Source organism: Patella vulgata, chromosome 1 (genome assembly GCF_932274485.2).
Source record: "Patella vulgata chromosome 1, xgPatVulg1.2, whole genome shotgun sequence".
Lineage (NCBI taxonomy): Eukaryota > Metazoa > Mollusca > Gastropoda > Patellidae > Patella > Patella vulgata.
The window spans coordinates 2391363-2417159 of NC_065879.2; the positions used below are offsets into that span (position 1 = coordinate 2391363).

At 39.3% G+C, this 25797-nt stretch overlaps 2 long non-coding RNA genes across 2 annotated transcripts; one reads left to right on the forward strand and one right to left on the reverse strand.

Annotated features, from left to right (window-relative positions):
- The first annotated feature begins 3899 nt into the window (after window positions 1-3899).
- LOC126823091 (uncharacterized) lies at window positions 3900-12233 on the forward strand. Its single transcript, XR_007681076.2, has 5 exons — window positions 3900-4042; window positions 7133-7256; window positions 7902-8074; window positions 9664-9747; window positions 10764-12233. It is a non-coding gene; the product is annotated as an uncharacterized LOC126823091 (long non-coding RNA).
- Window positions 12234-13314: 1081 nt separating this feature from the next.
- On the reverse strand, window positions 13315-23461 carry LOC126812562 (uncharacterized). The gene is made up of 5 exons (XR_007675984.1): window positions 23325-23461; window positions 19453-19527; window positions 17036-17214; window positions 16350-16433; window positions 13315-14892 (listed from the first exon to the last, which is right to left on the reverse strand). It is a non-coding gene; the product is annotated as an uncharacterized LOC126812562 (long non-coding RNA).
- Between the last annotated feature and the right edge of the window lie 2336 nt (window positions 23462-25797).

Genomic DNA, 25797 nt, shown 5'->3' on the forward strand with positions numbered 1-25797 from the left:
ACATTTTATTGCAGGAACTGTTCATTACTTGTGGACATTATTAATATGTTGTTTACAAAGAGTCGCTGATTAATATAAGATACCCAGTTGTCTAGTTGTCATGGTGATTATAAAGTATATCCAGTCATCTTTCGGATTAAAATTGTTTATCTTTATTTCGTTTCGTATACATTGTTTGAGCAGCATTGAGTTGCGGCTAAATCTATTTGTCATGGCCAGCTCAATTTTCGTCAAGGTCGCTGAGATGTAAATAAGGTTAGGGCACGTGATTGTTGGCGAGATTGTAGGTTAGGTTTAGGGTAAGCATAAGTGCTAGGGTCAGAGTTGGGGTTTGGGTTGGGATTAGCGGTAGTCCTGTTTACATCTCGTGACCTTTGAACAAACTTGAATTTGGCCTTATCAATTAGATTTAACCGTTGAGTTACTTGGAAACATAGCCAGATTTACCTGTAGGTTTAGCAAGGCTGAACCTTGGGACCTCCAGATCTAGGACTGGGCATGGGATGCTGGGCTCCAGCCAACGTGTACGATATTTTTGACGCTGTCTTAAGCCTATCGTACTTAAGCCCTCTAATCTGAAACATCCAACTTATTCGTCATCTTCAATAGAAGGCTTGGTCTCGCTTTAACCCCGTACATCTTATCAAGCCCTTCACGTAATACCTCCCATATTTCAGCACTATTTTCCATTGGGTACTGACCCAGCTTGAGAGCCTATCAGATTCCTCATACATTTCCAACTAAAATGTCTACATGTGATAATCGAATTGCAAAGTTCAAGGTTTGTTCAATACAGACCACTTATATGATTTAGTGACAAAAGTTGTCATTACTAAAAGGCCTAGGTTCATAAGTCAGAAGTATCAGTTTAACAGTGTATTGAATCAGGTAAAACATTAAATACGGAATATAAACCAAAAGGAAACCATGTAAATTGAAAAATATGTTATTTAATCAGATTGGGGACAAGATGTATCGTATCCCCTAAATGATAATCTGTTGTACGATGATGTATTTTCTGTTGTAAATGTAAAACCGTTGCCATTACGCCTGCAAGGTCATTGACACAAGTTTAAGCGGCCGGGCGACACTGTTTCACGTGTGAATTACCAGCATTTAGTTAGTACATGTATGTGGTGATATTGGGTAATATTTAGTTAGTATGTGGTGGTATTGGGTAGTATTTAGCTAGTATGTGGTGGTATTTGGTAGTATTTAGTTAGTATGTGGTGGTATTGGGTAGTATTTGGGTGGTATTGGGTAGTATTTAGTTAGTATGTGGTATTGGGTAGTATTTGGGTAGTATTTGGTGGTATTTAGTTGGTATTTGATGGTATTGGGTAGTATTTGGGTAGTATTTAGTATTGGGTACTATTTAGTGGTATTGCCCAAGCTATTGTATGCTCAGAATTCACAAGACTGCGCGAATTACTGTTGATTATTCAGAAAATGTCTGAGGAAATCAAATTTCTATTTATTTATGATTGATTTTCCTGGTCCTAATCTTTTATTTTATTCACATAACATCATATAACAGAATGTAAATCTGATTATAAGATTAAAATATTGGATTAGAACCCTAGGACAATATCGCGTCTATGAATAAATGGACACATTTCACTTAACGTAATGTATATATCAGTTTGCATTCTATAATCATTTCCTTTTAGACTGAATTTAATAAGGTTTATTTGAATTTATCCGGAGTCGTAAAACTAAACGTTTATCAGAAATAAAATGAAATGAGGTTTAACGTCCTACTGTTCTGCTCCTAAACTGGGCTAATGAAGACGGGCATACGCCATACAGTGTGCTATGAGGGAAATTTTGCCCGGGCAGCGGCGCAACGGCCTACTCTTATATCGAGTTTCAACTGGCAAGAGATCTTTTACGTGCACTTCAATGTGTACACGGGACCTCGGTTTTTCGTCCCATCCGAACCACTAGACAGCTGTCCTTGTCAGGCCCTCCGTCCTGCATCACTGACAAGGGGAAACCACGCCGGAAAATCGGATGAACTTTCTCGGCCAATGCAGGGATCGAACATCCAACCTCCAGGCTAGCGAGCCAGCGTCTTACCCACTTAGCCACGTGATTCCCTTAAACGTTTATCACATGAGAGTATCGTGTGAATCTGGAACGGACATGAAGTGTCATAGCCGCCATCTTCGTATATCAAATCGAAGTCCGGCAAACCTCAGCAGATTCCAGTACCCTATATCTAGCCTCGGCTGTATGACGAAGTCCGCCATTGGAACTACTTTCAAGTTCCCGGATACCAACGGCGTTGCCCATACCAAGCATACCAAGTTTCCACTATGGAGAGTGTAAATATGGTCCAGACATCCACGGTTCTCTCTGAAACCACATTGTTCATCAGCTAATAGATCGAGATTTTCTATATACAGCTGATGTCCTGTGGCTAAACAGATCTAGAGATAAACGAAAGAAATTCAGCACCCAGACCGTAATTGAATTCCAACCGTCGGGGTTTTTTTACGTGCACGCTCACGTGTACATAGAATCTCGTTTTCTCCCATTCATCGACTAGACGTTGTCCCTTGGCACCCCCCCTCCTCCCCCTACTCCCCCTCCTCCCCCCACCCAATCCAAAACCATCTTGCAACCATGGGAAACCACGCAGGTAAATCTAAGGGAACTCTCTCGTCCAAGACCGCGACCCAACTCTTGGTTAGTGAGATAGAGTCTTACTCACTGAGTCACCGTGACTCCAGTTGAATGATGTGTTCTAATAAGCGTAAGGGTGGCATCTTCCAAACATACCATATCGTCAGGCTAAAGTCAATATTGCTTAATTAACTTTTGAAAAGAAATACGACATACAAGATTAATCGGGGCGTTGGAAAGCTGAATTGTTAGCATGTGCGCTGTATCATAAAGTCTGTCATTGAGTCAACTGCGTGGTTTCGATTTCCCGGTTGTACGTGACAAGGAGTGGGGTCGCCTGTCCAACCTCATGGGTTTTCTCCGGGTCCTCCGGTTTCCTCCCACTGATAAAGACCCCTACGCGCAAGCGAATTGTGGAAATAAAATTGAACCTTGTTAGCCCCGAAATGACCTAGTTTGTGTTGAGTGGACGTTAAACCCCATTCTCTCTCTCTGTTTTTACAAGATTAACCAGCCTCATTGGTTATAATTGTAAGCCCCGGTGACTGCCTGGCGAGAAATGATAATTATAAGGGTTCATCGAAAAGAATGCAATTGAGATCTAAAATTGAGATTGTGTGGGTGCGCCCTCAGGCGGATAGACGTAATTCTGTTTTACCCGAGTTGCCGCTATAGTTTCATGTAAGCTGAAAACCAGTTTACGACTTGAAATTATCAATTACTTATTTACTACCAACCCTATGAAGGGGGATTGTGGGCAGTCTCGTGGTTTAACATAAGGTCTGTCAAGTGATGTGTGTAGGGTCGCCTGTCCACCCTTGTGGGTTTCTCTGGGCGCTTCAGTTTCATCCCACTGCTACAGACCCCTACACACAAGCGAATTATTGAAATAAAATTGAACCACAGGTAACTCCCAAAATGTGTCGAGTGGACATTACTCTCTCTCTCTCTTTCTCTCTCTCTCTCTCTCTCTCGTTAAAATCAATAAACATACTGGAACTATTTAGATAACCAAGCTAGGTTATTGACGTATATTCTGTACATGTTTTAAATTAGAGATATCTGTATCTGTATATATTAATGACAAACGGGAATCAAGCGATATCTCGAGTTCTATTGCTTGTAACACGATAATCCTGGGAGAAGGGGAATAACTATTAATGATCAATTGGAATCTATCGATCACTGGAGGTCTATTGCTCACGATGATCTTGAGTTGAGAGAAGGGGAATAACCACTGATAATAATGATATTAATTCTAGGGGTCGCTACATACATGTAAACATGATCAACATATTGAAGACTGCCAGGAAGGAGACGACTGTATCTTTTGTCAGTATTGTTAAATTGCCATTCTGTCAGATGACGATATTGACGTAATTCCACCGGCGACATCAAAGGAAGGAGAACTCAGGTAAATAAGAATACGTTGTCAGTTTTATAAACAAGGTAATTATAATATAATATCAGTCCTAAACGTCGGTCATTGGTAAATGAATGAAATGGGGTTTAACGTCCTACTATTCAGCTCCATCCGGGCTAATCAAGGGGGGCATACAGTGTGCCATGAGGGACATTTTGCCTGGACAGCGCCACGACGGCCTGCTCTTATATCGAACTCCAACTGTCATGGGTTCTTTTGCGTGTACACCAACGTATACATGGGATCTCAGTTTTTCGTCCCTTCCAAACGACTAGACAGCTTTCCTTGTCAGGCTCTCCGTCCTAAAATACTGACAAGGGGACCCACGCGGAAAAATCCTAGGAACACGATATTCACCGAGTCACAGCGTTTGCCTCGCTCACTAGTAAACTAATGGAGGGAGTTAAATATTCGATGATAAAACAAAAGCAATGGAATAGCATTTAACGCAAGACGTTATTTTAGCGAGACAGCGAGAGAGAGAGAAAGAGAGAGAGAGAGAGTTTAACGGCCACTCGACAAAAACTAGGTCATTTCGGGACTAACATATGGTTAAATTTTGTTTGATTAAATAGCGTGCGCGTAGGGGTCATTAGCAGTGGGAGGAAACCGGAGGACGTGGAGAAAACCCACGAGGTTGGACAGGCGACCCTACTTCTTGTCACGTACAACCGGGGAATCGAAACCAATGATAGACCCTATGATACAACGCGCACGCGCTAACCATTCGGCCATTCCGGATCATTTTGAGACTAACATGTAGTGATGTTTATAGATACATTGAGAGAAGAATTATTTTGTCTGCGCAGTGGGCGTTTTCATCTGTCAAGACATCCTATGCTTTCAAGGGGTACACGTGACATCGAGTCCATTGACTCAACACAACCCTGTATACACGTTAATTCTGAAAATGTCGAAAGGGACTTTCTTGGCTCGCGTTTGGATTCGAGTCTAGGATCTTATAGATATGACACCCCTTCTTGCGTTCGTTCCTGGAGTTTTGCGTCCACCTCCACCAAGGGTGATATCGCAGACAACTAAGAAACTTGCCAGAAGAAGCCACAGAAATAGGCTGTCGTGTGAATAACATCCAAAGCAGAAGCTCCGGGTGTTAGGACTTTTTTAGTGACCCTAAAACAGAATTAAAGTCTAGCATATTGGAATTTATATAGAATCTCGAAAGATTTTTACAACTGAAAGGGGTATATATTAATATTGTTTAAACATATACGTGTACTAAACAAAAAATCAAAGTCATAAATAAAAAAAAGTCAATTCGTTTGATTTTATCATGGCACGGTAAGGGGTGTTCCCAAAGAAAGAAGTGGAGTTGGATATCCGAATGGATAGCGCGTGCGCGTTGTATCATAAGGTCTGTCATTGAGTCAAAAGGCGTGGTTTCGATTCCCCGATTGTACGTGACAAGGAGTAGGGTCGGCTGTCCATCCTCGTGGGTTTTCTCCAGATTCCCCCTGGTTTTCTCCCACTGCTAAAGTCTACTCGCAAGTTTGTATCGAGTAGACGTTAAACACCATCTCCCCCCCCCCTCTCTCTCTCTCATTTATTGTAGAAATACTTTTAGGTAGTCGAAGGGCCCGCCTGTCACAAGATCGTGAAATCTTTTAGGTCAGAAATGCAGTGAGTGCGTCATAAACCAAATATAACCACTGACGATAAATTGCCGGACTAGATCAATTTATATACCACGCTCAGAATTTATTAATTTATACTGCACGCTTGTTTACAAACACAGACGAGGAGGCGTTTCTCGATTCCAATAACATTTCTCGCAAACACTTCATCAAAAATTGATCTGAACAATAATTGCCTACACTCTAAACAATTCAATAATGGGATGCAGACTGCTGGTGTTTGAGATAATTCAACATAAAAAAGATAAAATCAGTTGTTAGGATGGCCATGTATGTGAGTGCTAAATCTATTTGTTAAGGCCAGCTCAATTTCTATCAAGGTCGCTGAGATGTTAATACGTCTAGGGCACGTGATTGTTGGCATAATTGTTGTAGGTTAGGGTTAGGGTAAGCATTGGGGCTAGGTCCAGGGTTAGAGTTGGGAGTAGCACTAGCCCTGTTTACATCTCGTGACCTATGAAGAAAATATTAAGCTGGCCTTATCATTTAGAATGAACCTGTATGTGAATCACTGTTACATGAATACATCGTGTTGATGTTGATGATAGCGGCTATATAATAGAACTCTTGTTGGACCTCTCTATTGATTTTTATACCATGATATTATCAAGGTTCACTGGGCCCGATCTGACATTAAATGGCTGCCGTACGGCAAATACCGATTTTTAATTAAAATAACGAATAACATAAATACAAGGTTGCCATGCAACGAATAAAATCAACCAGCTTTGTGGAGGGTGTAAGGACAGCACCCACGAGAGAAGAAACGGACCCCACCTCAAAAATAGCGTTTCGGTGAAGCTGGCAATAGCACCGCTTAAACCGTATTTTGATAGGATCACACATTCCATGCAAGTTTGGAACAAAAAAATCTATGACCTGTATTTTAAAATATTTGGTGACTACTCGATTCTGAATATCGATTGGGTTCTTCCCCGTGGCAACTTTGGAAATCTTTACAGGGATTAACAGGGTTTCAATGAAAAGGGGCAATAAATGGTTATTGATGAATTTTTAGTGGGGAATTGAAATGGTTTAACGTCTTACTTTTCTTCACCAACCGAGCTAATATCATACAGTATGCTATAATGAGGAACATTTAGCATGCAACTGCCAAGGGATCTTTTACGTGAACGCTAATGTCTACACGGGACCTCGGTTTTCCGCCCCATCCGAACGACCAGACAGCTGTTCTTGTCAGACCCTCCGTCCTGAATCACTGACAAGGGGAAACCACTCCGGAAAATCCCGATGAATTTTCTCGGCCAACACCAGGAGAGAACCCGCGACCCCCAGGCTAGCGAGCCAGCGTGGCTCCTATATTTCCTATTCCCTTCTTCATTGGCACATACGAAGCAGAACAGTTGGACTTTAAACCCCATTTCACTAAATTTGAGGTTAATACATTTAAAAGTATGTATATTTTTAGTTTATGCACCAGGAAAACATTATGAATGGTAGTTAGAAAAAAATAATCATAATCATGGAGAACGGTAGGCAGGAAGAACAACCTTACACCATACCTAACAACATACGACATAATTCAGATATCGGTAAGTAACAAATAGTCATTGATGTGAACAATCCAAACTGTTCTCCAGCGATGCGAGGTTCGAAAGCGATGGATTCTAATCGAGAAAGCAGTGCTCTGGTTCCTGTAGCTTCATAACTTACACGTTGAGCAAGAATACTAAATGGCGAAATCTATTTGTTAAGGCCAACTCAATTTTTGTCAAGGTCGCTGAGATGTAAATAAGGTTAGGACACGCGATTGTTGGCAAGATTGTGAGTCAGGGTTAGGGTAAGCATTGGGGCTAGGTCCATGGTTAGGGTTAGGATTGGGATTAGCGCTAGTCCTGTTTACATCTCGTGACCTATGACGAAGAATTGAGCTGGCCTTATCATTTAGCACTAACCGGTCACCAATGAACACCCTGTCTTTTGCGAGTACGCGCGCAGAAACGCCGTGTCAGGGATAAAATCTTCGACGCCCATGCAGTGCACTGGTAATCATTGCAATGTAATTCACCATAATTATATTAGCCTAATAAAGGCTATAGTGTTAACGAGAAGCTTTAAACACCATGCCAAAGTGAAAATAGAATATTGATATTTTGAAAACCTTGAAGCACACTCTAATTACTACTTTCGTTTCTTTTTACCGTTTGACATTTATCTGTTGTTTTTTTTTTCTTCAGTTGAAATAGAAGTGAAGAGACTCCGTGTTGTTCGATTTTTCAGAAATGTCTCATTTAATCACGTGCCGCTGGGAATACTAACCATAGCGGTTTCCATAGTAACCATCTTTCTCGTTACTAGGGCGCCACGTTTGAACTTTGCAACCGTTACTCCAATACTTGTCGGATTTCTGGTAAGTTGGGTATTTTCGTAAATATTATTAAAGGGATAGTTTTCACGTTCCAATCATTCAAGCGTTTTAAGGGATGGCCGACGTTGGCGGCTTGTTCCGAAGGGCCCTCTCCTAGAAATGTTTTAAAATTATATACAAACTGGAAATCTGCCGAAAAACAAATGAAATGAAGATGTGTGTGAGGGAAACTCGAGATGACGTGTACAATATACTGGTGTTGGTCGAGGAAGTTTGCCCTATGATCAAGGGCGTGGATTTGTCATAACTTTTGTGGGGGGGGGGGGGGCGGACGAACCCTGGAACCTATCATTACCAAACCAAAATAATAATTACGAACAGTTTACTGTACCAGTGTTATTTCGATGAAAGCTGTAACTAGGGGTAATATGATGAGACGATATAGTAAAATTGACTACATACAATTAAGGAGGAAGATATCGTGAAGATGAATTACTGTGGCAAGACCCAAGGCAGTGGTTAGATAGCCTTCAGAACGGGACATTCATGTGGATATAAACCTGAAAATCAGTCCTGGCGATCAAAATCATGGGGGGACAGAGACCTATCCGCCCCCCCCTTCCGATTCTAAGGGGGGACCCGTCCCCCCCCCCTAATTCCACGCCCATGCCTATGATGCATGTTGGATAGGACAAAGTTAGGGGGGCCTTAAGCGTGAATCGGGGGTCCTGTCTCAGGGAGTCCATATCTAGTTTTCTACCAGAATTCGGCGTTTTATACCAGTTTTCTTTTTGAACATTTTCAAAAAACTTCGAGGAGGAGGCCGCCGCCTCTGGCACCTCCGCTTTGGCCTATATCTGCTTCTACATATGGGTCGATAAAGGCGATATAATTGCTGTAGAAAGTCTTTATTCATTTCTGCCATCTAATAAATAATTTCTTCTTTAGTAATTGATATACGTAATACACACAAAATATAATATGGAACACCCACACACAATTACTAAGGTGTTATCAAACTTGACAACGTTGATAGGAATCTCAACGAAATGTCGCTTTAATTAAAATAGTACTTGTCTTCCATATTATGTTATTGTGTTTATTACGTGTGTCACGTTGATAGAAATCGCAACATAAAAAAATGAAATGAAATGAAATGAAATGGGGTTTGAATTCCTACTGCACTGCTTTGGCTGGTCTAATAAAAAAGCGAACACACGCCATACAGTGTGTTATGAAGGAAATTTTATCCGGACAGCGGCGCTATGGCCAACTCTTATAAATATTGAATTCTAACTGAGAGTGATCTTTTACGTGCACTCCAATATGTACACGGGACCTCATTTTTTCATACCATCAACACGACCAGACAGCTGTCCTTGTCATGCCCCTCCGTCCTGCACCACTGACAAGGGGAAATGTAACGTCGCTTGAATTATAATAGTCAGACGTGTTGGATATTATGTTAAAACTGTACATAGGGTACATTATGTTCTTATGTTTAACTGTATATTATATTGTTTATATAGGGTATATTATGTTATTGTATTTAACTGTATATATTGTTTATACAGGGTATATTATATTGTTTATATAGGATATATTATGTTATTGTATTTAACTGTATATAGGGTATAGTGAGTGGGGTAGCAGGGTTTCATGTCAGTAAAGCCGCTCTGTATTCAGAAAGAATCGAGAAGAGTGTCAGCATACAGGTGAGTATATATATATATACACGGTCATATCACGTGGTTGCTGTGGTGTATGACAATACACAGGTGTGTAACACAATACACAGACGTGTAAAACAATACACAGACGTGTAACACGCGGCACTAACATATCGGACAGTTTTATTCAAATAGTTAACTAAGCCCAGTGGTCCTTTACGAGTTGAAGATAACTGAAATTCTCGGAGAAAACCCAGTAGGTAGAAGAATGTGTGGTATATCAATGTTATGTCGTTGCTTCAGGAACATAAATAGTTGTAGGCCCCATCAAATATGAGGGGTTTATTGTACAAAGACTGTCATCCTACCATTACCGACGTAACCATGGATATAAGAATTGCCAAAATGCAGTGGCGGACTGCCCAATGGCAAATGGGCCCCCCTAAGGAAAATTCGAATTACATCTTTTTGTTTCCACTTACATATTTTTTGAAAATTTAATTTTCATTTTAAAAATTAAATGATAGAATTGTATTGGTGGGTGGATCCCCTTTATCTCCTAGCAACCAATATTTTCAGACCCAGTCCGCCACTGCCGAAATGACGGAAGTAATATTACTTGTAGTTGGTAAAATAGCTCAGTTTAAAGATACATTATTCAAGAGCTACATCTGTCTAATGTAGATCTTTTGTTTGGCCTCAAATCTTATATAAATCATTAATTAGACATTTATTTACGTCATGCCAGGCCCATAAACAGCCCTCTAGAACTTCGGATGGTTTTGTTTTTCAACAGATTTAAATACGATTGGCAGTTAATGATTTAATTTAAAAATGGATAATCAAGACTTTGTTTATTATCCTAACAACGGTAGCAATGGCAATCAAGACTACACACTTCTGCGAACGACGATAACTCGACTCAGAATGAAGTAATTTGACTGAAATTTTCAACATTTTCCCTTGTCATTATCTATGTTAGAACTATTATAGCGAGAACTGTCAGCTCTTTATCTAAATCTTACATAATACAGCTTTAATTTATTTTCTTTTCGTTTCAGATTATTATTTATATAATAGTTGGAACCTGCATTCTTCTGCTCGTGCCGCTGTATACGGGATTTAGCACGGGAATTTGTGATCCGTTTACGTCAATTCTGTGCCCGTCAGCTACACCAAGGGACATTACTCTAGGGGCTCTGAACATTGCCACGTGCTTGCTGTTATTCTTGTCTATAAGTGTTAATTTCTGTTTAATTCTGTGTTGCCAAAAGTCGATCGGTGTCGGATTTCTCAGTCGATACGACAACCTATATGAACGTATCTCCATGTCGGATCGTAAGGAGCCCTCCTTCCAGCTCGCGCTGAGAGATGACTGTTATCTGAGACTTCAAAATGGCGGTGATGAGTTTCCTGATTTGAATGATGATTGTGATAAACGTAATGCCCTTCAGTCTGTGGAGAATGGTTATTACACGTGGGATTCTCCACCATCTATAGAAACTTAGAACCACTCAAATTATCCGAAGCGAAACATCCGATTAAATACTTCTCACGATTGCTATTGTGGCTAGTAATGGCTTCTACATTTGGCCATATGAAACACTTCATGAATTTTAACACTACAGTCAAATACAGGTACAATCAAATAAACGTGCGATTCATTCATTAGCCCCGAAGATTTGATTTTATATTGTATTACACTACGACTGGAAACCGTTGCTAAGGTCGGCTTATTGTTAATACACTTGGTCATCTTGATAAGTTGGCAGAGGTGGAAAAAAGTCAAAACAGTCGGGTCCCAAGTCGTCGCACCTCGACCTCGAGTTCGGACCGAGTCCCAAGTCGCCGGACATCGACCTCGAGCCGAGTCACAAGTCGCCGCACATCGACCTCGAGCCGAGTCCCAACTCGCTGCACCTCTAGTTCGGGCCGAGTCCCAAGTCGCTGACTTTAGTACCGAATCGAGTCGAATCCCAAGTCTTCACAAAGCCAAAGTTCAGTTCAAGCCGCCAGTTATCCAATGAGTCAGCAATTGATAGCAAATAAAGAAAATTTGAGTTATGTCCCCTGACCGCGACAAGTCGTGAGTTGTCACGAACACCGAGTCTGAATCCAGTCCAAGTTGAGTCGCAAGTCGGACTCGAGTTCCAACCTTTGCAAATTTGAACCAGCACCAAGTTTCTTGTTGGCTGTTGAGCCTGGATGTTGGCCAATGAATGCGCTCAATACAACGAGTGTGCTAAATGTCAAGAATTAATAACACGGTTGTTTTTATTGATATTAAAGTAGATGTAATAAAGCCAATTTTTCGATACAAGAAATAAAATTGATATTGGGTTGAGATAAAAAAAAAAACTAATTGATATTAAAGAGGCCCGGATAAAATTCAATTTCCCAATAGGAGGATAAAATTGTCATATTAACTGGGTCTAAAATATCATGAAATATATAGAAGTAGGTGGGTGTGGCAATTGTAATTCTTGTCTTGAGACGATGGCGGTAATCAGCATTAAATTAATCTGTAATCAGGCCCGTAAGCTAGCGTAGGGGTTGGTGGGGGGGGGGGGGGTCAAGAGTGACTCATAGGGGGAACCGATTCTGTCCACAATGGGCAAAGGCACCATTGGGTGCGCCGTTTTTTTTTCAGGGGAGGCAAGTGTCCCTCTTGCCCCCCCCCCCCCCCGCCCCCTTAATAGCTACGCGCCTGATAATACCATATACTGTTAAACTTCACTATCATTTATTTTTATTATTTTATATTGATGTATTGCGTATTTATTTAAAGGATCTTTACGATCTGTCGTAGGCCTGCTATTGATGTATTTTGTAGTTTATTTAATGAATGTTTACGATTTAAAGTAGACCTCAACATAATGCTCAACATAATATTTAAAATGTTAGAATTCTATTTATTGTGGTCTGACCCCTGTCATTTTTTTGTAACTGAGTTTTCAAGGTCTTGAAAATAAACAGGGCTGTCGGGATTAGTTGGGTTTTTTTATATCTGGGTGATATTCATTCTACTGTGCGAATAGATCTCTGTCCTGAATGGTCGCCATATTGAAAATTTATTATACCATTTCTTTATGCAGGTCTAATCCGTTTTAAATTCTTTGCAAGGCTAAATAATCATTATAAACATCAAGTTGTCCACAACATTTCTATTTTAATTTTTTTAGGTATTATAAATGTTATTTATTAACAGAAATAAAGAATTCAATTGACACGTGTTTTATGATGAAACAGTTCAGACATACCGACTGACAGATTGTGTCTAATAAATCAATCATGAACTTCCACTGTATCTTCAAGGAAACGTTTTTTTGGGCGTTCTTTATGTTAGACATTTAATTAACCAATCAGCGTTGGTGTTTCTAGTAGGAAACCCACGGTTCCATGCATTGCACACTAAGAGCTCGCTGTAACAGACCGTCTCATTGGCTAATCCCTCACATCAACCAGAACACGGGTTATACAACAACTCTTCCAGATCCTAGTGTAGTAAAGACAAGTAAAACAAAATTTTGAACTATAAAAACGAAACGAAATAGAATCTGTGTTTTAATCAGATTGAATCAAAGTTTAAAGATAATAACTGAATACTTTGAATAATGAATCAGGTTTTATTGATGGTGTAATATTTAGAATAATGGATCAGATTTTATTAATGGTATATGAATATTCTGTATAATTTAATCTCTCTTGATATCAGAATCAACCCTATAGAGCGCTGTAACGTGATGACTACATACAGTCGATGTGTAAAGCTCTAGTCAATCTTGGTTCACTTAGAGACAGGAACTAACTGGGGGCGCCACTGACATGGGGGGTTCAGGGTCTATGGGGCCCATGAATATGAAAGTTCAAAACTGAAAAGGGCAATTGTGCATGATTTTTTTATTGTTCCTTTGAAGCTCATATAAGTATATACAAAAACTGACTGCTGGGTGTCAAACCTCCGAAGACTGCAAATCATCCAATATATACTATAGCAAGAAATAAGTCCAATATCTAAAACGACTTAAAACAGGTCCCCAATTTCCGTGAGAATACTCTTTTGTGATCCCGTCAACATACTCACGGACTCCCGTTCTGTCCATTCCTGCTTGGAGATAGCTGTCGTGTGTAAATCTTCACTGATACCAAACTTTATATGTCCTATAAATACATGACTACATGCTCACTTGCAATTGTATTCATTCAGGTATTTGGCCCATTTATTAAGTGTAAGTAGATGGAAAATGATCCGAAAAGCCCCGTTTACCCCGCGCTGTATAATCGCGACTTTTGAGCAATGGCGTTCATAGCTTGGGACACCATGTCTCTTATTAACTAAGGCCCCGTTTCACAAAGTAGCGTACATGAAAATCGAACATTTTACTAAACAACGTTGTTCATTCTTCGTGTACTTGTACGTAACTCTACGCAGGCCTACTACCCTTCGTGAAACGGGTCCTTAAGGGGGTAGATCTATTTGATAAGGCTATAAGTTTGGTCAAAGGTCACGAGATGTAAACAGGGCTAGCGCAATTCCCAACCCTAACCCTAATCCTAGCCCCAATGCTTACCCTAAGCTACAATCTCGCCAGCAATCACGTGCCCTAATCTTATTTACATCTCAACGACCTTGCTGAAAATTGAGCTGGCCTTAACAAATAGATCTAGCCGACCCTAGGGGCTAATTAGCTTTAGAGCATCTTGCATCCACCAAACAATCGTTATGGTCCAATTGATGTCGTAAATAAAACCGATTTCGTCAACCATCGAAATATCTATTCATCTATCTATAATTTAATTTATACTTCCATTTTGATAATATCCTTCACCACAGTTCTCATCCTTTAACGATATTCTCTCACGTGACTTGGATGACTTCATAATATTCATATGGATCATCTGATTCTCTAGCTGCTTTTGATTAGCTAGGAGTTGACTCGTTGCTATGGCAAGTCCAAGGTCATGACGATAGTGAAGCTTGATGACGAAACATATGATGCTGTAGATGCATACACAAAGAATGATGACGAAATCGATAACTGCTAACACGTGACCCTGCGTGACGTCTTCATCTTTGGTGCATTTATGAGTAAGAGCTATTTCGGAGATACAAAGGCCCGAGGCATTCCATAGGGTCGTCCATAGACACAGGGCAATGGTGAGAACTTCCATTATAAAATGAAACCACAGCTGTAAAAAATCAAATATGATTAAAAAAAACCCATTAACTATGGATTATGTAGGAGGTAAATCTGCATATTTCAGGTCTTTTTTGTTTCAAATGTTATATCAATTATTCAAATGACAAGCCTATAATCTAGGCTATCGGATGGCTGAGATTTAAATGGATTAGAACACCCGCGAGATTTTAAAATTTAACGATAATATGGATAATCGAGACTTAGTCGCGTTTGTACAATACGATAATAAGCAATCGACGCTACAATTTTCCAAACTCATAACTACGCTCAGAATAAAGTCGTTTGAATGAAATATTGTGGCATAGATTGTTTATTGTCGTAGCAACGATACTTATTAATCTCAGTCTCGATTCACCATTTTTAAATTAAATCATTAAGTGGCAATCGTGTTTCAATCTGTTGAACTCTCTGCCCGCCACCCGGTGATGTAGAGAGTTGATTATAGGCTTGTCACGTGAATAAATGTCTAAAAAATATATAAGGGCATCTATTTCAGGGGTGCAGACAGGGCCATCTATTATCAGCGGTGGGATAGACAGGGATGCAATAGAGAGGGGTGCAATTGAGGGGGTCATCTATTTCAGGGGTGGGATGGACAGGGGTGCAATGAACAGGGGCGTCTATTTCAGGGGTGCAATAGAGAGAAGAGCAATGGACAGGGGCATCTATTTCAGGGGTGCGGCGGGGTATCCAATCAAAGAGTGAAATTAAATTCAGTTTTTATTAAATTTTCGCTGCTAACTTTGTTGAACAATCTGTCCTATTTATTTTATCTGTTTTGACTTATATTTAAAATGTCTTCATTTATCACAATTCTGGGTACAAGGTCCGATATTTACGTCTTGGTGGCAAACCGTAAGCTACAAGGCCCTATTCTTGAGTTTTGGTAGCACTTAACCCTATACTTGAATCTTGGTGGTATACAGTCAGCTACTAGACTCTATACTTGGTGGTATACAGTCAGCTACTAGACTCTATACTTGGTGGTATACAGTCAGCTACTAGACTCTATACTTGGTGGTATACAGTCAGCTATTAGACTCTATATTTGGTAATATACAGTCAGCTACTAGACTCTCTTCTTGAGTCTTGGTGGCAAACAGGAAGCTACTAAACCCTATACTTGAGTCTTGGTGGCAAACAGGAAGCTACAAAATCCTATAGTCTTGGTGGCAAACAGGAAGCTACTAGTCTCTATACTTGAGTCTTGGGGGCAAACAAACAATGAAGTTGTTGATCAGGGGTATCACCAAACCTCTGCACACCACTGCTGCAACCCTTCTACTTCCGAAATCCAAGCTCCGCGCCTCCTATTTTGAGTCTGATACATACTGATGTATACATGCTTAATTAGCCATATTTTGTTTATAACCCAGCCAGTACAAATTAAATAAAAACAAGAAACAATGATATCGCCTAATAAAGATAAAGTTAAAATATAATTACCAATGGACTAACTTTTCTCTCTGTGGAATTGTTTCTGAACTGTAGAAAACATTCCGTAAAAAGAAACGAACCAGACAACAAACTCTGAAATAGAATAAAAATAAAACAATAAATTTATGTATTAATGGCGAGCGCGTCTTGTCAGTTATTAATTATCAGTCTAACGCGGTTTTTTTCTATTTTTTTTTTGCTTTCGGTTTACGTTATTAAATTATCTGGCTAACACGTTTCTTTGGGTTTTGTTTTTTTCTATTTTTTTTTTGCTTTCGGTTTACGTTATTAAATTATCTGGCTAACACGTTTCTTTGGGTTTTGTTTTTTGGGGTTTTTTTTTGCTCTCGGTTTATGTTTTAATGGCGAGCGCACCTTGTCGGTTATTAAATTATCGGTCTAGCACGTTTCTTGGGTTTTTTTGCTCATAGTTTAAACTGGACTAGTAGGGATGGGTTTAACGCCCATGGGGTTATTGAGGGTGGGGATAACACCCATGGAACTTCTAGGTGGGAAAGTGGCAGTTCGAGGAAAACAATTCTTTATATCGCATTGAGCATTTAAATAAAAGAAATAATAAATTTCCTTTCGTTCAAATCTTGACTTTTTTGTAGGAAAATCAGATGTTATTTAAAACATTTAATCCCCACTTTGCACCAAAACATACAAACATAATCTATTTGAGCTTTCCTTACCATCAATCCTATTGAAAGTGGCGCTGCTGTGTTAAAATTCACCACAACTTCATCTTTTTTAATCTCATACATGGTGATAATGCCCATCATGACTGCCAAACCTCCGGGTGCCAAGTGAAACAAGGCCATTTTGTGTAGAACTGGCCACGCCCATGATACAGTTACACCGCCATTTGTTGCTACATAGAAAAATGGATAATATCACTTACTTTAAATAAAACTTAACTCGTATGCAAAGTAATTGAAGAACTAAGAGTTTTCAGACATTGTATTTGAGACAGTTGAAGACAACTGATCTACCATCGAGTTCACAAAACATTCACAAAACATACATTATGCAAGAGCTATATAAATATGCTTATTACAGGTCTTTCTTTAGGCCTGAAATGTTATCTAAATTATTAATTGGACATTAATTAACTTATTCACACCGTAATCAAGTCTCGATGTCATCGCTAGCTGGCGATATTTTCTGGATTAGGATGCGTCTGCTGCTCTATGCTCATTCATGATTAAATCAAGAAATGGATAATCGTACCGACTTTAGTAATGATGATCGAGGCTAGGCCCAAAATTCAATAGCTAAATTCTTGGTTCAGAGTGGATCAATTTGACTGAAATTTTCAGCAAATTCCCTTTACATTATCTAATCTCCCATAATGTATCTTTAAGTTAAAAATTTACTCAACTTTCATTCACTATTTATGAGAAATAGCTTTGATCCAGAAACACGAAACTTTGCAGATGGTTTCTTATTGATGTATTCGATACATTAAAGCAACAAAAGTATTATAAATGGCTATATTTTAGTTAAAATAAGACGAGGAATGCTTTGTGAACTCGGGGCCTATAAAAGTTTGTTTCTGATGACAATGTTGTCGCGATGGATGATATCACGCGCCGGTGCAGAGACCTTGCCAGTCTGTCATGTTTTCTGTGAATTAAGCCAACTCAGACTTTGTCAGTTTTAAGACTACATTTTCGACTTTAGGATGATCTGGACAAATATATGGCTTTATTATTCACAACAACCCGAGATCCATTTGTTGAAGGCAATTATCAGTGAAGTGAAATATCTTGCCCGAAGGCTAGACCTGGCATTTATTACAAGGACTGGAATTATGCAACTGAAAGCTCGATATGGAATAGCAACGGCTGTAAGTTCCCCCAGGAATGTCTTAGAATTCATGTCGGATTTAATGCTAAAACAGGATGTCTCCTGGCAACAGGGCTGGATTAAAGGGAAGCTTAGGCTGAAATCAAGGGAAATAAAATGAAATAAAATTTAGTGGGGTTTAACGTCCTACTGTTCTGCTCACACTGGGTTAATGAAAACGGATATACGCTATACAGTGTGCTATGAGGGAAATTTTGCCCGGGCAGCGGCACTATGGCCTACTCTTATAATGAATTCAAACTGTCAAGAGATCTTTTACGTGAACGCCATTGTATACGCGGGTCCTCTGTTTTTCGTCCCATCCGAACGACTAGACAGCTGCCCTTGTCAGGCCCTCCGTCCTGCATCACTGACAAGGGGAAACCCCGCCGGAAAATCTGTCTATTATATCTACCCATACTGACATAAAAATAAATCTTAACTACCAATTAAACTGATATACGAATACATCTATCTATCATACTGATATACAAATATATCTATCTATCTACCATACAAACAAATCTATCTACCATACTGACATACAAATACATCTATCTACCAAACTGATACAAATACATCTATCTAACATACTGACATATAAATATATCTATCTATTATACAAATAAATCTATCTATCTACCATTAAATAAATCTATCTATCTACCATACTGATATATACAAATAAATATATCTAACATACTGATATATACAAATTACAATGGTGTGATTGAGACGGCCAATGATCAGAATATGTTCTCCCTTCACTGTTCATGAAACGGCCCCGGTGTCATTTTCAGTCAGTAGATCCATTCAAGCTTAACCAGACCCTGTCTGACAAGGGATGACACTCAGCTTGTAACCCGATATGATTAAAACACAGATCCTATTTCGTTTTTTATAGTTCAAAATTTTGTTTTACTTGTCTTTACTACACTAGGATCTGGAAGAATCGTTATATAACATGTGTTCTGGTTGATGTGAGGGTGGTCTGTTAGGGCGACTTCTTGGCGTGCTGTGCACGGAACTGTGGGTAAACCACTAGAAACATCAACGCTGATTGGTTAATCAAATTACTGACGTCATTGGATCAAAAGTCGCTCCTATGACCCCTAAGGCAACCTATCAGTGCAACCAGTCCGATCTTTATGTAGTGTAGGCCATCGAAAGTATAAAAAAAAACGAAACGAAATATAGATCTGTATTTTAATCAGATTGAGAAACAACAACACCTACAAATAAAGATGGTGCATGTTTTTACCTTTATTTATGAGTTCAGTTGATCCATACGGTCGGCTCATGGTGGAGGAGTAGATGTTATTTCTAAAACAATGTGCTGAAAGAAAGTAAATCTTCGTTATTTACCCAATGACGTTCTGTGGGGTGGGGGTGGTTGGCCGAATGGTTAGCGCGCTGCACGTTGCGTTATGAGGTCTGTCATTGAGTCAAATGGTGTGATTTCGATTTCCCGGCTGTACGTTACAAGGAGTAGGGTCCCACTGCTAAAGACCCCTACGCGCAAGCGAATTATTGAAATAAAATTGAACCATATGCTAGTCCCATATGCGTGGTTTTCTCCGGTTTGGGGGAGGGGGTCTGGCAAGGACAGTTGTACGTCTAGTCGTTCGTATGTATGGTATAGTACGAGAAACTGATTCCCCCATGTACACGTTGGTGTGCATGAAAAATACCCCTGGAAGTGGGAATTCGATAGATATACCCTGTGAAAAATGTCCCCTGTAGTACACGGCATGGTGTACGTCAATCTCCATGAGAGAGAGGGAGAGAGAGAGAGAGAGAGAGAGAGAGAAGGGGGGGGGGGTAACGTCCACTCTACATAAACTAAAACATTTTGGGACTAACATATGGTTCAATTTTAATTCTATAATTCGCTTGCCCGTAGGGATCTTTATCTGTGGGAGGAAACCGGAGAACCTATGGATAAAACCCACGATGTTGGTCAGGTGACCCTACTGCTTGTCACGTATAAGCATGGAATCGAAACTACGCCACTTGACTCAATGACAGACCGTATGATCTGACGCACATGCGTTAAATTATTCGGCCACCCTGTCCCTCAGAAAAGCAGGGGCGCAGATCGCCAAAAAATAGTGGTAGGGACAGTCCATACGCGGGCGACTATTGGTAAAGATGGGGGTTCGGGCGCCCCCCCCCCCCGAAATGTTTTGAAAACTAGACGCTCTAAAACGCACACTGTGGGTATTTGCAGCATCAGTTTCTGGCAAACAATTCTAATCCCTGAGGCAGCAAATGATACGAAATCTAATCTAAAGACAAATCTTCAAGCCACCGTTCACGATTTATTCTCTCATGTACACTACAACTAGAAATATTTACACTACTGAGATTCCAGCTCCGCCTCCAAATCCGATGGCAAAGGCGAATTTCCCACGTTAAAATAAAAAAATGGCGGCCACATTGAAATAATAACTTTTCGCTTTTTTTAAAAAGTTAAATCTAGTTGTTTATATAGTTCCCATAGCTATTTTAATGATTCATATAGTACCAGTTGTAATATATTATCTATTTTGAATGTGACAGTGGTGATGTTATGTTAGAAATTACATGTTTGGGATGATTTCAATTTCAAAAAATAAACAGTAAGCAAAACATCGGAAATAAGTGGTGGGGACACCGGGACGCGTCCCCACCAATATTTTTAGTGGTGGGGACATGATATACTGTGTCCCCACCACTTATTTCCGATGCAGAAAAGTAGGTCATTAAACCATATTTCATATAATGTAATTTGCGTCATACTTTGAAGTTAATAAAAACAACCACATATTGACAGATGTAATCAGACGCCTTCGATACATTTTAAATTTGTAACGTATCCCATGTCATTGACGCAGTAGTCCCTTGGGAACATCGATTCAAACAACTGTTAAGTTTCAATAGTTCATGTACTGCGCAACATTTACAGAAAATAATATGTACGTTAACCACAGTAAATAAACCGACGCAATGTGTGTGTCGAACAATTAAAATCTAATTTACTAATAGATGTTGGGATATTACACAATAGCAGCAAGTCATTTAGTGATATTATACAAGTCAATCATTGTGTATTTTGTCATAGTAACGTGGGTTTTTCATGTTAATATTTTATATGATAGTTTTATTATATTTACAGTGAAGGTTGCCGTAATGAAATAAATCAATCATTGAAATTATGAGTACACACTAAAAATTAAAATGTAAATTCGACATGTAAGAATTGTAGGACGTTAAACGCTAAAATCATATTCCATTTTGAGACACGCAATGTATACAGGTTGCGACAAATAGTATAATGTCATTATAGCGTGGTTTAACCTTATCAGCGGTGCACGGCAGAGTGATGTCCCCTCGACACTGGTGCAGGGCAGAGCGGTGTAGGACTGGACGCCAGGCATGTAACGGCGTCTAGTGGTTCAGATGGGACGAAAAACCAAGGGGGTTGGGGTTAGGTCATTTCAGGATTAACATATTGTTTCATTGATTCGCTTGCGCGTAGGGGCCTTTAACTGTGGAAGGAAACAGGGGAATCCGGTGAAGAGCCACGAGGTTGGACAGACACATATTATAAGTAGTAGTAGTAGTTCTTGGTGTTTAACGTCTGCTTCCACATAAGTGATATCGCAGACATATTATAACAAAATATAGTGTATTTGTAGTGTAGACAGGGCCTTAATTTGTTATATCATAACAAAATATAGTGTATTCGTGGTGTTGACGGCCTTAATTTGATATAATATAACAATACATATGTGTATTTGTATTAGTGTAGACAGGGCCTTAATTTGATATAATATAAGAATACATATGTGTATTAGAAGAGAATAGGGTGTATCATATGTAGTGTAGACAGGGCCTTGGTTTGATATAATATAAGAATACATACTTGTATGTAGACAGGGCTTTAGTTTGATATAATATAAGAGGACATGCGTGTATTAGAAGAGAGTATACAGTATCATGTGTCTATTAGCAGATAATATTTACCATGTTATAGAATAATAGCCATGGTCTATTGTATTTAGAAATCAATAAAACTCTCTCAACCATGTGCATATAAATAATATATCATACATTCTTACATACAGGCTAGAGTTACCAACTGTTCTTATATACAGGCTATACTCACCAACTATAAATGTTTAGCGCAGATAAAAATGTTCTTTTTTGGTCAAAAGTTCAATTATTCATAATTTTGTCAAAATTTCAATTATCCATATTTTTTTCAAATGTTTTAGTTATATATAATTTTGTCAATTGGTGTTGATATTATTTTTAACGACATGATCATAGGGTGGGGGGAGAGAGAGAGAGAGAGAGAGAGAGAGAGAGAGCTGCAGGTACATGTTGTTCAACCCTATTTCATTTCTAAAGCGCATGCGTTAAACCATTTAGAGAGAGCGAGAGAGAGAGAGATAGAGAGAGAGAGAGGGGGAGGTGGGGTTTAACGTCCACTTGACACAAACTAGGTAATTTCGGGACTAACATATGGTACAATTTTATTTCAAGAATTCGCTTGCACGTAAGATTCTTTAGTAGTGGGAGAAAACCGGAGAAAATCCTGCTCCTTGTCAAGTTCAAAAGCGGGGAATCGAAACCACGCCATTTGAAACAATGACATGATTTGTTATGTTACGCGCACCCGTTAAACCGTTAGACCCCCCCCCCCCCATCACAGGTAGAGGTGAGGTGTTCCGATATTAGAAAATACAGTATCCTGTCTGCCCCTTTCTTTAACCCCGTCTTCATTAGCCCAATCGGAGAAAAATAGTAGGACGTTAAATCCCATTTCATTTCATTTCCTTTCTTTTACATACGAAATACCGTGTTCGATTCCTATCTTTATTCTCTAGCTCTTCTTACTGAGTTATATACAAAGTTCAAATCAATAATTGCAGAAGAATTTGTTAATAAAATATTTATGATTATTTCATGTTTGTTGCCAATAATGTTTTCTGATTTTAAAAAATAAAATTAATAGATTACTCTTTGATGCACACGTATAGAAAAACACAGAATTACATAAAAACCCTTAAATTTACATTGCACAACAATAAAAGGTGTGATATTTATTTTATAATCTCTGAAATTCTTTAAAATTGATCAACTTACCTTTATTTAAATGAAAGCACCTGTTAATTATCTTATCACCTGGTTTAATAATCACGCACCTGTTGTATAACTATATAGATAGATCTCAACTTATCTATGCATCGTTACAAATAGTTGGTTGGATGTTGAGGTTAGTGGATATGAATATTCAGTGGCAGCCACTTGTTCCAACCTTCTACTAACTCCAGTTGTTTGTTGATTCCTGGCTTTGTCATTATCATCTTCGTTATCCCGCGTATCTCACATTTAACTTTATTAAATGAAAAGGGGTTTAACGTTCTACTGTCCTGATTATCATCGTCGTAATCTTAGAGCTAGACTTGTTTTCTCAAAACGATTTTAGAAATGAAGTAAAATGAAATGGGGGATTAACACCCTATATCAGTGATTCTCAACCAGAGTGCCGCGAGATCTTCCTAAGTGTGCCGCGAAATTTTGAACGGCACACTAAGAAAATGTGAAAAAACACGCGATCCCAATTGAGTGTCCACTGATAAGTTCATAGCTGTGTTTTTCTTATTTAGTTTGTCATTCTATGTGTCTATGACTAGTCTCTGTCTACGGTTGTATTCCGTTTGACTTACCATGTTTTTATTTTGCAAAATTCAGATATTTTTCATATATATTTAGCCAGGTGTGCCGCTATTTCTTAATGTGTTGCAAGGTGTGCCGTTGGGAAAAAAAGGTTGAGAACCACTGCCCTATGTTCTGCTCCGAATGGGCTAATCAAGACGGGTATAGCGATACAGTGTGCTATGGGGGAGGGAGATTTTGCCCAGACAGCGACACTACGGCCTCTTCTTATTTTGAATTTCAACTGTCAAGGGTTCTGGTACGTGCATACCAATGTGTACACGGGACCTCGGTTTTCCGTTCCACCCGGACAACTATACGTGGTACCTTGCCGGGCCCTCTGTCCTGCACCACTGACAAGAGCTAACTACGTCGGAACATTCCAGTGAACTCTCTCAGCCAACACAGCACCCACATTTAACGAGCCAACGTCTTACTCACCGAGCAACCGTGGCTCCCACTTAACGTTATAATGCCGTTGTGTACAATCCGTAGTGTGGGAAGTATGTCCATAGAGGAGCTATTTCAATAGTATTACATGCATATATCCTTCCGCTTACCCTGTTTGGGGAGGGTGGGGGGCATCTTCAATAGAAGGCTTGATCTCGCTTTAACTACGTACATCTTATGAAGGCCTTCACGTAATAGCCTGCATATTTCAGCACTAATTGCGAATTGGTACAAGCCCAACTTGTGAGCCTATCAGATTCCTCGATCGTCGCGAATACCAAGTCTCGCGCTTTCAAGTTAAAATGTCTACCTGTGATAATCAAGTTGCAAAGTTCAAGGTTCATTCAATGTCAAGGTTTCCGTGGAGGTCGCGATGTCACAACCGCTGATTGGACGCTACTGCTCACGTGTCTATAGATAGATACCATAGCTATAAGTTCAGGAATCGTGATGTAAACAAGCAACGGCCAGATGTTGTGAAACTCGCAGTCGTTGCTTCAGGAATATGGGAGGTGGGTTTGGATGGATGTCGTCATCTTGCCGTGAAAATAATGGAATCCTAATAATCAATATTGAAGACACAATTGTAATTTAATCCTTTTAAGACATATAGAAGTAGATTTCACGAATTAAAGACACTGATATAGGTATACAATTTCTGAATTTATTAACATGCTACGTTTCGATACACATACCGATATCGTTATCGTTATATACATTCATATTACATTAATGTGTGCTTTTAGAACCATTTTTGTCTATATTAATGTACCAGAGAATAGATGCCTTTTAAGCAGATGTCCCAGGTCGATGACGATGCTGGTATTGTTTTTCCTATTTGAAGAGTATTTGCGTGTATCGTGTATTATTGTAGATGCTACTGGTCAATGACGATGCTGGTATTGTTTTCCCTATTTGAAGAGTATTTGCGTGTATCGTGTGCTATTGTAAATGTTACTGGTCGATGACAATGCTGGTATTTGTATGGATCGTGTATCATTGTAGATGAATTAATGATGATATGATCGTACTGAGAGTTGGGGGGTATAATTTTATTACATTGTTTATCCCAAATAAACAAAATAAACAAAACATCACATCATTTTATACAAAAGAGAACAAATTAATTAATTTATGTTCTCATGATGACAGTAAAACTGAACATAGACGAGTATTGTTGGGTTCACTTTATAACAGACGAGTTTCTCTGTTTTATACACAATGAAATGGGGGGTTGGATGACCGAATGGTTAGCACGTGAGCGCTGTATCATAAGGCCTGTCATTGAATCAACTGGCGAGGTTTCGAATCCCCGGTTGTACGTCCAACCTCGTGGGTTTTCTCCGGTTTCCTCCCACTGCTAAAGACCCCTACGCGCAAGCGAATTATGGAAATAAAATTAAACCATATGTTAGTCCCGAAATGACCTAGTTTGTGTTGAGTGGACGTT